This window comes from Anomaloglossus baeobatrachus, chromosome 10 (assembly GCF_048569485.1).
Source record: "Anomaloglossus baeobatrachus isolate aAnoBae1 chromosome 10, aAnoBae1.hap1, whole genome shotgun sequence".
Lineage (NCBI taxonomy): Eukaryota > Metazoa > Chordata > Amphibia > Anura > Aromobatidae > Anomaloglossus > Anomaloglossus baeobatrachus.
The window spans coordinates 204386925-204397385 of NC_134362.1; positions in this window are offsets into that span (position 1 = coordinate 204386925).

The window sequence follows — 10461 nt, forward strand, 5'->3', positions numbered from 1 at the left end:
CACCCACTGGTCAAATTATCATGAGAACACCAGAAACTTATTTCCCAAATCCCAACTTCCAAATAATGAATAGGAAGTAGTAGAATTTCCTAGTACGAGCGGCAATGTTTATATTCGATCTTTAATCTTTTTTGTGGGACAGTTTCCCTTTAAGAGGTTCTAGTTCTCGTCATTAGTAATTAGGGATTATGTTTGTGCATTGATTATAAATCTTTAACAGTGTATAGAATAATGAAGGCAATATATACGTATAATATTTCTTCCGGAGTCCATTTATTGCCGGTGCTGGCAGTTTCGACTGCTCTACACAGCCCCAGTGGTCTCCAGCATTTCACCTCTGTATAATGCTGAGACGTCTGAAACGCACAATCACGCTGCTTGGTGTTGTTCTTAATCAAGAAGAAAGACGTCGTTAATCTCATTATCACCCTGTCAACACTTTGTGTCATGAAGTTAACAGGCAGCTTACTTGTGCCTAGTCAATCAGGAAAATACAGAGTAGGTACAAGGAATGCACTGTACCTATTCCCCAGAATGCTGATCTGATACCCAAATACCCCCCCACCCCGCTCCCGACAAACTTTAGATGTCAATGCTTTTGTAGTAGAGATGAAGGGTTATTCCAAAAATAACAAATTATCCCGTCTCCTCTGTAAGCATAACTTGTTGATCACTGTGGGCCTGACTGCTGGGAGTAGGGGTGCACATACTTGACTTAGGCGGGCTTTGCACGTTGCGACATCGCAAGCCGATGCTGCGATGTCGCACGCGATAGTCCCCGCCCCCGTCGCAGGTACGATATCGTGTGATAGCTAAATTATCGCTACGCCAGCTTCACATGCACTCACCTGCCCTGCAACCGTCGCTCTGGCCGGCGACCCGCCTCCTTCCTAAGGGGGCGGGTCGTGCGGCGTCATAGCGACGTCACACGGCAGGCGGCCAATAGCGGTGGAGGGGCGGAGATGAGCAGGATGTAAACATCCCGCCCACCTCCTTCCTTCCGCATAGCCGCCGGCGGCAGGTAAGGAGATGTTCCTCGCTCCTGCGGCTTCATACACAGCGATGTGTGCTGCCGCAGGAACGAGGAACAACATCGTACATGTCGCGGCACCGGCATTATGGAAATGTCGGTGAATGCAACGATGATACGATAACGACGTTTTTGCGCTCGTTCATCGTATCATCTAGCATTTACACAGTACGATGTCGAAAGTGACGCCGGATGTGCGTCACTTTCGATTTGACCCCACCGACATCGCACGTGCGATGTCGCAACGTGCAAAGCCGCCCTTACACTCCAAATCATCTATGGATTGACAGAAAACATAGTACAGATGTTGGCAAAATCCAATAGAAAATAATTGGAGTTAATCATGGGTACCTCTGCTCCATTCAAGACAGGAATTAGTGACCCAATGTCAGTGATCCAATGTAAAGAAGATAACCCAAAACGTAACGATCGCAGTCACGGAGATTGCAATAACGACTGGGCGCAGGTGTAAAGGTGGCGCACTGATACGAGCACCTGTTTCTGCTGCATGTGCGTCCGAGGGTGCACATCAAGCTGAAATGCATTCTAGTTCAGAGACCCCTTGACTCCATGTACTGCAATACAAGCTACTGGACAAACAGTGGCCAGCAGCTGATGTCGGCGATACCGTGACCGTACGTCATTCTTTACTCCATGATGACATCATGGAGCTGCTGGATGTTAGAGACCTTGCACTCCTTCACCTTCCATTTGAGATTTGAGGAGGCCCCACAGATGCTCCATAGGGTTTAGATCTGGAGACGCTTGGACATTCCAACACTTTCCCCTCAGTTTCTTTAGCAAGGCAGTGGTTGTCTTGGAGGAGTGTTTGGGGTTGTTATGTTAAAATACTGCCTTGCAAAGGGAGGGGATTTTGCTATTCTTCAGTGTGTCACAGTACATCGCATTCATGGTTCCGTCAATGAACTGTAGCTCCCCACAGCCGGCAGCACTCGTATAACCCCAAGCTACGACACTCCCACCACTATGCCTGATTGTAGGCAGATCAAAAAAGTCCGTGGAGCCTCTGTTAGGAGTCTCAACACAGAAACCAGCCAGATATCCCTCCGGGAAGGGCCTAGCCAAGGGGTGGCTCTTTGTAGGAGACCACCATAACCACCATATTAAGTGGCCCTTTTAGTCAATATCCAACTTTTTCCCAAGTTTAAAGATATGACAAGGGAAATACCAAGGCCAGGTATCCATCCACAGACAGCTGTTTCGGGGTATTGCCCCTCATCAGTGTGGAGTAGGATTCTGGCCAGGTGGGAGCAATGCCTAGTAGACCAACAAGACAAAACAATCACTGATCTCGGGGAGACCATCCAGAGAAAACACTGCCGGCAGCCAGCGAGGGCGCTCAAGACAGTGAAATCCTAGGTACATTGCCCCCTGGGAAATATGCAAATCAAAAAAGTCAGTGGAGCCTCTGATAGGAGTCTCAACACAGAAACCAGCCAGATATCCCGGACTTTTTTGATTTACCTCATTGACTTGTGATTGGATCCCTGGCCTTGGTATTTCCTTTGTCATATCTTTAAACTGGTCAAAAAGTTGGATATTGAATAAAAGGGCCACTTAATATGGTGGTTATGGTGGTCTCCTAAAAAGAGCCACCCCTTGGCTGGGCCCTTCCCGGAGGGATATCTGGCTGGTCATTGGGACTCCTAACAGAGGTTCCACGGACTTTTTTGATTTGCATATTTCCCAGGGGGCCATGTACCTAGGATTTCACTGTGTTGAGCGCCCTTGCTGGCTGCTGGCAGTGTTTTCTCTGGCTGGTCTCCCCGAGATTAGTGATTGTTTTGTCTGATTGTAGGCAGGACACACTTGTCTTTGGACTCCTCACCTGGTTGCCACAACACACGCTTGACATCATCTGAACAAAATAAGTTTATCTTTATCTCCTCAGACCACAGGACATTTCCAGGTATCCATGTCCTTAGTTTGCTTTACTTCTGCACTGAGTTTGAGCACTGACAGGCGGAACTCCCACCCCTGTAACCTCTGAAGTGCGGCTTATGGTTTGAACACTGACAGCCCCCAATTTTAATCTCCAAAGCAGGTGGAATTGTGCATTATGTTGGGCTATTAGGCTGCAAATGACCAATACACTGTTCTTGCACAGGGGCCTCTTCTTTCTGTGTCCGCCAGTGCATCCATGGTATTGACCACATCCTTCTCCAGCACCACATTTCGCAGGCCCTGATTCTTCTTCTGTCTTGTTTCTTTATCGTCCAGGTTTCGCATCTATATGTTATCATAGAGACGGCCAAACGATGTAGGAGCCATGTCTTCATCGCCAATGAAATGATCCTTGATTTGAAGACTTTGACTAGTGACTTCATTGCTGACTTACCCATAGCTATTCTCCTATTGATTTCCGGTGTAATCGTGCATCTGGAGTCATCATCGATCTGGATCCCTACTGATCTGATATTCATGACTAGTCCGGCGAATCAATCAACAGTCCTGGAAAACCACGTTGAAGGAATTTCGTGAAGCAATGTTAGAAAGAAAACCGATACGGGTCTGGGTGCTGAACTCCTGTGATGATCAGCTAATAATCAGTTCCATTAAGTAGAGCTAATTTGTATCCCTTTTCCATATGGACCATTGCCTAAGCTGTAAATCCTCAATTTCCTTGCTTTTATTTGGTAGCACTATGATTTCATGTGAGCCATTTTTTTAACTTGGCCTCAAGATGGGGGAAAGCAAAAGAACTACATTATATTTGTAACACTGGTGTGCAGTAACTGGCAGGGAAGCCGACTTTACTCACTGCTCCTCTCTGCCCAGCTGTCTCTCCACTCACCTTCTGTGCCATCAGCAGGTCCCAGGGTCTGTGCGTGTCTCCAGGGTGTGCGCTTAGTACATGCAAGCGCGCTCACCCCGTCTTAGGGGCAGCGCACGCACTCCTGATCTGTTCCAAGTATATTGCTGTGGAGTACCAAGTAATTCCTGATGTGTTTCCAGTCTATTGCAGGGGAGTACCAGGTATTCAGGGCACACTCCCCTATTGGGAGGTGCCAGTGTAAAGTTTATTTCTTCAGCAAGTGTGCCTGGTGGTTATGAGCTTGTTATCTCACCCATGGATGCGTTCCTGATTCAGTACTCGCCCTGAACCTGTACCCAAACCTGTCCGAATACCTGAACCTGTTCCAGTGTCCCAATCCCTACCTGTGTTCCTGAATCCTTTCCAGTATACTTTTCCCTGCCTGTGTTCCTGAATCCGTTCCGGTGTCCCGGTTCCAGCCTGCATTCTTTTTTTAAAACTGTTTATTTATTAAAGATTTTTTCATATCAATAGAATTTCAAGCCTCCATTCCTGTGACTTGGTACCCGCCTGAGTTCCTGTATCCATTCCTGTGTCCCGGTACCAACCTGTGTTCCTGAATTCGTTCCTGTGTCCTGGTACTAGCTTGTGTTCCTGAGTCCCAGTACCAGCCTTAGTTCCTGAATCCATTCCTGTGTCCCAGTTCCTACCTGCATTCTTGCATCCAATCCTGTGTCTCGGTACCCACCTGAGTTCTTGTATCCATTCCTGTGTCTTGGTATCCGCCTGAGTTCCTGTATCCATTCCTGTGTCCCAGTTCCTACCTGCATTCTTGCATCCAATCCTGTGTCTCGGTACCCACCTGAGTTCCTGTATCCATTCCTGTGTCTTGGTACCCGTGAAGTGACCAGACAGGGAGGCCTCTGGCTGTGTAGTCGTGGCAGCACTATGGTGCAGGCACATCCCTGGCTTCATCACTTCTCCAGAGTTAAAACAGTGTGTGTCAGTGTCTTCGTTCTCCATTACACAAAAAGACTTCAGGCAGGAGTTGAATGCAATAAAAGAGAACATTTATTCAGCACAGTCCTATAATCCGAACAGCAGACAGTAAAGAAACAGGCAGTTGTAGACTTTCAGTGGAGCTGGGGACACCCTGACCAAACGCCACCTCGGGTGGGGATATGCCCTCCGTACTCTACTTCCTTCGGGCGCCCACTATTCAGCCAAGCATACACCGGACCCACACCGGCAGAATAGGCTCTGAGGTTGCGTCCACCTCCTTATCTCCGGTGTCCCGTGCTGTTTCGCTCACACTCTGCCCAAGTGCACACACTGCTGTCCCGGATCTCTCAGCTCGACAGACACTCCGGTAAAAACCACTCCGGTCAGCGGATCACGGCAATATTAGTGGAGCTGGGGACACTCTGACCAAACGTCACCTCGGGTGGGGATATGCCCTCCGTACTCTACTTCCTTCGGGCACCCACTATTCAGCCAAGCATACACCGGACCCACACCGGCAGAATAGGCTCTGAGGTTACGTCCACCTCCTCCTCTCTGGTGTCCCTTGATGTTCCGCTCACACTATCGCACTTGCCGCTGCAGATGCTCGCACTCCGCTGACCCGGATCTCTCTCCCCCACACACATTCAGACCTCGCCTAGATATCCGGCCGACTCCTCCTCCCCGGTGGCAACAGCCGTCCCACCCGGCCACTAGGGGGTGCCCTAACACATCACATAAAAACATAAAATTCAACACTTTTAATAATCACAATGCCGGGTAGCTATGCTAAACAAGTAGGGGGTAGGCCCACCCACTACATGCCTCCCCTCTTAAAAATCCGAGCCTCCCGGCAAGGCTCTAAAACTTTAAACATATTAGCACATAAAAACCTTCTGGGTCAGTCCTCAACAGCGGCACCAGTTCAGCGGCGCTCCCGGTCTTTAGGGACGCTTTATGGCGCAACAGCGCTCCCGGTCTCTGGATAGCGCCCGGAGGCTCAACAGCGCTCCCGGTCTTAGATGTGCGCCCGGAGGCTTCAATAGCGCTCCCGGTCTTTGCTGGAGGTGCCCGGAGGCTTCAATAGCGCTCCCGGTCTTTGCTGAAGGTGCCCGGAGGCTTCAATAGCGCTCCCGGTCTTTGCTGAAGGTGCCCGGAGGCTTCAATAGCGCTCCCGGTCTTTGCTGAAGGGCAACAGGCCCGTAAAACTTTTCAACAAAAGCAACTTTCTGCCGGTTTACAACAATTCCGGTCTTCACAGGTGCTGGAGCGAACAGCTTACTCTGGGGGCCAGGCTCTCTTCCATTCTTCCGCTTGAGCCTGGATATAGGCCCCCAGAGATTGTCCTGGCTGGCGGCGGATCCGCCTGAAAGACACCGGAGCGTAGCACGGCTCCCCCGGCACAGCTGCTGCAGCACCTCTTGGCGGTGATGGCGTCTCTGCCCGGGACGGTGGTGGTGCGGCGGGCGACGCGTCCAGCATGAAAACTGGTTTGTTGTTGACATTTTGCGTCACCGCCACCACGGTTGGAAGCTTCTCCGGATCGAGGGCTGGCTCTGCCACTGTTTCCGGGGCAGCCGTCGGTACGCGCCGGGGTTGAGGAGGCGCGGCCGGTCTGGTACGGCTCTGTCGTCGCTCTTGCTGCTCCTCCCACGCAATCTCCTCCTGCCACTGCTCCGCTTCCCGGGTGGTGGGCATGCGGGAAACACACACCGCAAACAGACCGCGGCTACCTTTGTCCGGCAAGAAGCTGACTTTCTCGCCCGGCCACAGGGTATGGAGTCGCTTGGGGAGTCCTTCTACGTCCAGGTGAACTCGGTTGTAGAAGTAGTCATCCCCGGTCTCTACTTCACGGATGAATCCATACCCCTCCTGCTGGTTGAACTTAACAACCACCCCGGTCACAAACTGCTGGGCCAGATCCTCTCCACCGGGACCGGACAGCATTTCCCGGACTATGGTCTCAGCCAGGAGCCGTTCCCGGACGGGATCAGGCTTCGGGGGCGGAACACTGGGGCGCGCCTTCTCCGGCGGGGCGATGACTGGGTCCCAGAAGAAGCCCAGGTGGTCCTCCTCTAGACGCCCGGCTAACTCCTCGGCCGACTCCGGCGCCGGGACAAATGGTGTGGCGGCGGCGTTAAGCTGCAGGGTGTCCCATGGGAAAGCAGCAACCCCCGGACGGCTTGGCATGGGCGGGGTAGCATAGGTCGCCTTCACTTCTGTAATGGTGCTCCCGGTTTGAGCGTCCCATGAGGTCTTCCAAGAGACCTTGTCCGGTCTTGTAGAGCCTCCCGGCCCAATGGGGAGATCCGCTATCGCGGCCTCGTTAGCAGGGGCGAACCGGGGTCGGCCTCGGCCAAGGCTGATGAGGGCCATAGTCGTCGCCAACTCCGCAGGTTGCCCAAAGTTCTCCATCTCGGTTCTCAACGGAATCGCTGGTAATGGCGGTGGTGTCGACGCTGAGACTGGAGGAAGTGGAGGCGGGTCTTCGTTTCCCGCTCTTGAACAAACTCCACCCCCAGCCTTGCGCATCATCTCGACTCCTCCGCTGAGGTACTTTTTTTTCCTTTTCTTCGTCTTTAATGCCCTGGAGCTGGCGCCTCCCCTCTTTGGGCGGAGTACTCTGTCCTTTTTCTTCGGCGCCGGCCAGCCCCAGGCTCTTCTTTTGGCGCCAATTTTCCGCGCCTTCTCTTCCTCACAGATAACGGCCTCCTTGCCGCCATCTTGTACCCGGTCCAACGCTACGGGTACTAGGTTCTCTTCCCACCACGGGACTGGAAATCTTGTATCATGGTCCGGATCTTGTGCTTCAGGCACGACCTGATCTCCAGTCTCTTGGGTCCCTAGCAGGGGACTCGTATCCTGCCGGCTACGCCACATGAAGTGACCAGACAGGGAGGCCTCTGGCTGTGTAGTCGTGGCAGCACTATGGTGCAGGCACATCCCTGGCTTCATCACTTCTCCAGAGTTAAAACAGTGTGTGTCAGTGTCTTCGTTCTCCATTACACAAAAAGACTTCAGGCAGGAGTTGAATGCAATAAAAGAGAACATTTATTCAGCACAGTCCTATAATCCGAACAGCAGACAGTAAAGAAACAGGCAGTTGTAGACTTTCAGTGGAGCTGGGGACACCCTGACCAAACGCCACCTCGGGTGGGGATATGCCCTCCGTACTCTACTTCCTTCGGGCGCCCACTATTCAGCCAAGCATACACCGGACCCACACCGGCAGAATAGGCTCTGAGGTTGCGTCCACCTCCTTATCTCCGGTGTCCCGTGCTGTTTCGCTCACACTCTGCCCAAGTGCACACACTGCTGTCCCGGATCTCTCAGCTCGACAGACACTCCGGTAAAAACCACTCCGGTCAGCGGATCACGGCAATATTAGTGGAGCTGGGGACACTCTGACCAAACGTCACCTCGGGTGGGGATATGCCCTCCGTACTCTACTTCCTTCGGGCACCCACTATTCAGCCAAGCATACACCGGACCCACACCGGCAGAATAGGCTCTGAGGTTACGTCCACCTCCTCCTCTCTGGTGTCCCTTGATGTTCCGCTCACACTATCGCACTTGCCGCTGCAGATGCTCGCACTCCGCTGACCCGGATCTCTCTCCCCCACACACATTCAGACCTCGCCTAGATATCCGGCCGACTCCTCCTCCCCGGTGGCAACAGCCGTCCCACCCGGCCACTAGGGGGTGCCCTAACACATCACATAAAAACATAAAATTCAACACTTTTAATAATCACAATGCCGGGTAGCTATGCTAAACAAGTAGGGGGTAGGCCCACCCACTACACCCGCCTGAGTTCCTGTATCCATTCCTGTGTCCCGATACCAACCTGTGTTCCTGAATTCGTTCCTGTGTCCTGGTACTAGCCTGTGTTCCTGAGTCCCAGTACCAGCCTTAGTTCCTGAATCCATTCCTGTGTCCCAGTTCCTATCTGCATTCTTGCATGCAATCCTGTGTCTCGGTACCTGCCTGAGTTCCTGTATCCATTCCTGTGTCTTGGTACCCGCCTGAGTTCCTGTATCCATTCCTGTGTCCTTACCAGCCTGCATTCTTGTATCGATTAATGTGTCTTGGTACCTGCCCGTGTTCCAGTATACGTGTTTCTGTCTGAATCTGTCTCTACAAGTACCAGCTTCCACCCTGCCGGTTATCCAGATCCTATCCAGGCAGTGGCTTTGGCTCCGTCTCGCCTGTTTGTCTAAGCTGTTGCGGATCCCGGAACTGCCTTGGCGTGGTACCTAGTGGCTACCTGCAGCACACATCTAACCTCCCCAGCAGAGAAGACCAAGTAGCCACATAGTCATTCCCCAACCAGGGTAAGCCTGTGATCCTTGGTCCAGTGGATCCACATCCCCGTCGCGGCCGGAACGGTCATTGTCTTTCCGTCAGTAACAATATTGGACTGACTCCAATTGCCACGAGACAGGACTGTAGTAATTGTTGGCTCTCAGAATCCCCCAATATAAGGATGGTGCACGAATAGACCAGTATCGTCTTCACACTTTTAATATGACCTCCTCCTGCTGAGCATAAATGAGAGAACACTTTGTTAGGTATCTGACAGCTCAGGCTGGAGGTATCAGGGAGGTCTATAAATAACCTCTGATCACCTCCATTTTATAAAACTCATTTCCCAGGCAGCCGAAGACCACAAGAATCTCCTGCAAAATTTCCTTTCACGCTCTCTCCGCCGTAGCTGCTAGTGTCAGGCGCGACAGATTTATGTCCCATTCATTCACAGGAACAAAAACGCTGCCATGGTTGGTCATGGTGCAGGCAGTAGCAGTTAGTTCGGATGATAACAGAGGCAATACCTCTCCGATCCTTTCTGTTCTACGCTATAATTGTAATAAATGCCCAATGCTTGTGTGCTGAGAACAATGGCGCGCATTACGCAGTCTTGTAGCACCGATATATACACAAAATTGCAGCCGCCATCCGTTCAGCATAACTCAAACTTCGCCTGCCGATAAATCAGGTCTTATTGTTTGACCAGTCGGGGAGCAATAAGTACACAGGCGGTTTTCCTCTGTACGCTGGAGACATATGGTGGGGAAACAGTTGTAATTATGTCCATATCCAGAAAAGAAACATTAGCCACCTGAGTGCTAAAGGGAAGCAGGATGCACATTTGTTATGGGGGCAGCAGGGAAAGAGCTGTTTTTTGTGCCTGAACTATGGTATTAGGCTGCCGCAATCCCTAATCCCTTCCAGCAGAGGGCACTACTGCAAATGTACAGAGAATAAGGAGCTGCTACAATGTAATGTGCAATGCAGCCAATAAAAGAACTAAAACTTAGGATTCTACACTTGTGATCTTCTTCTTCCAGCAGAATAGAGGTTAATGCTACAAGAGCGGATGTGAAATAACTAAGAAATGAGAACAAATCGCACACAACACGATATATTTCACTGTACTACAGACGTATAATGTCAGTCCAGAAGCTCCTAGGATCAGTCCTTAATTCTCATTTAATTCACTGCCCCGGATTTTGTATTTTTACTGCTTTATCTGTCGCTTTATAGAGAGAACGGATGATTTATTAAGACGTACAATTGTCACTCAGCAATAATCCGGACATACCATGTAGCATAACACAGGACCCACAGAGTGAGAAAACCTGCAGCTTTTAGG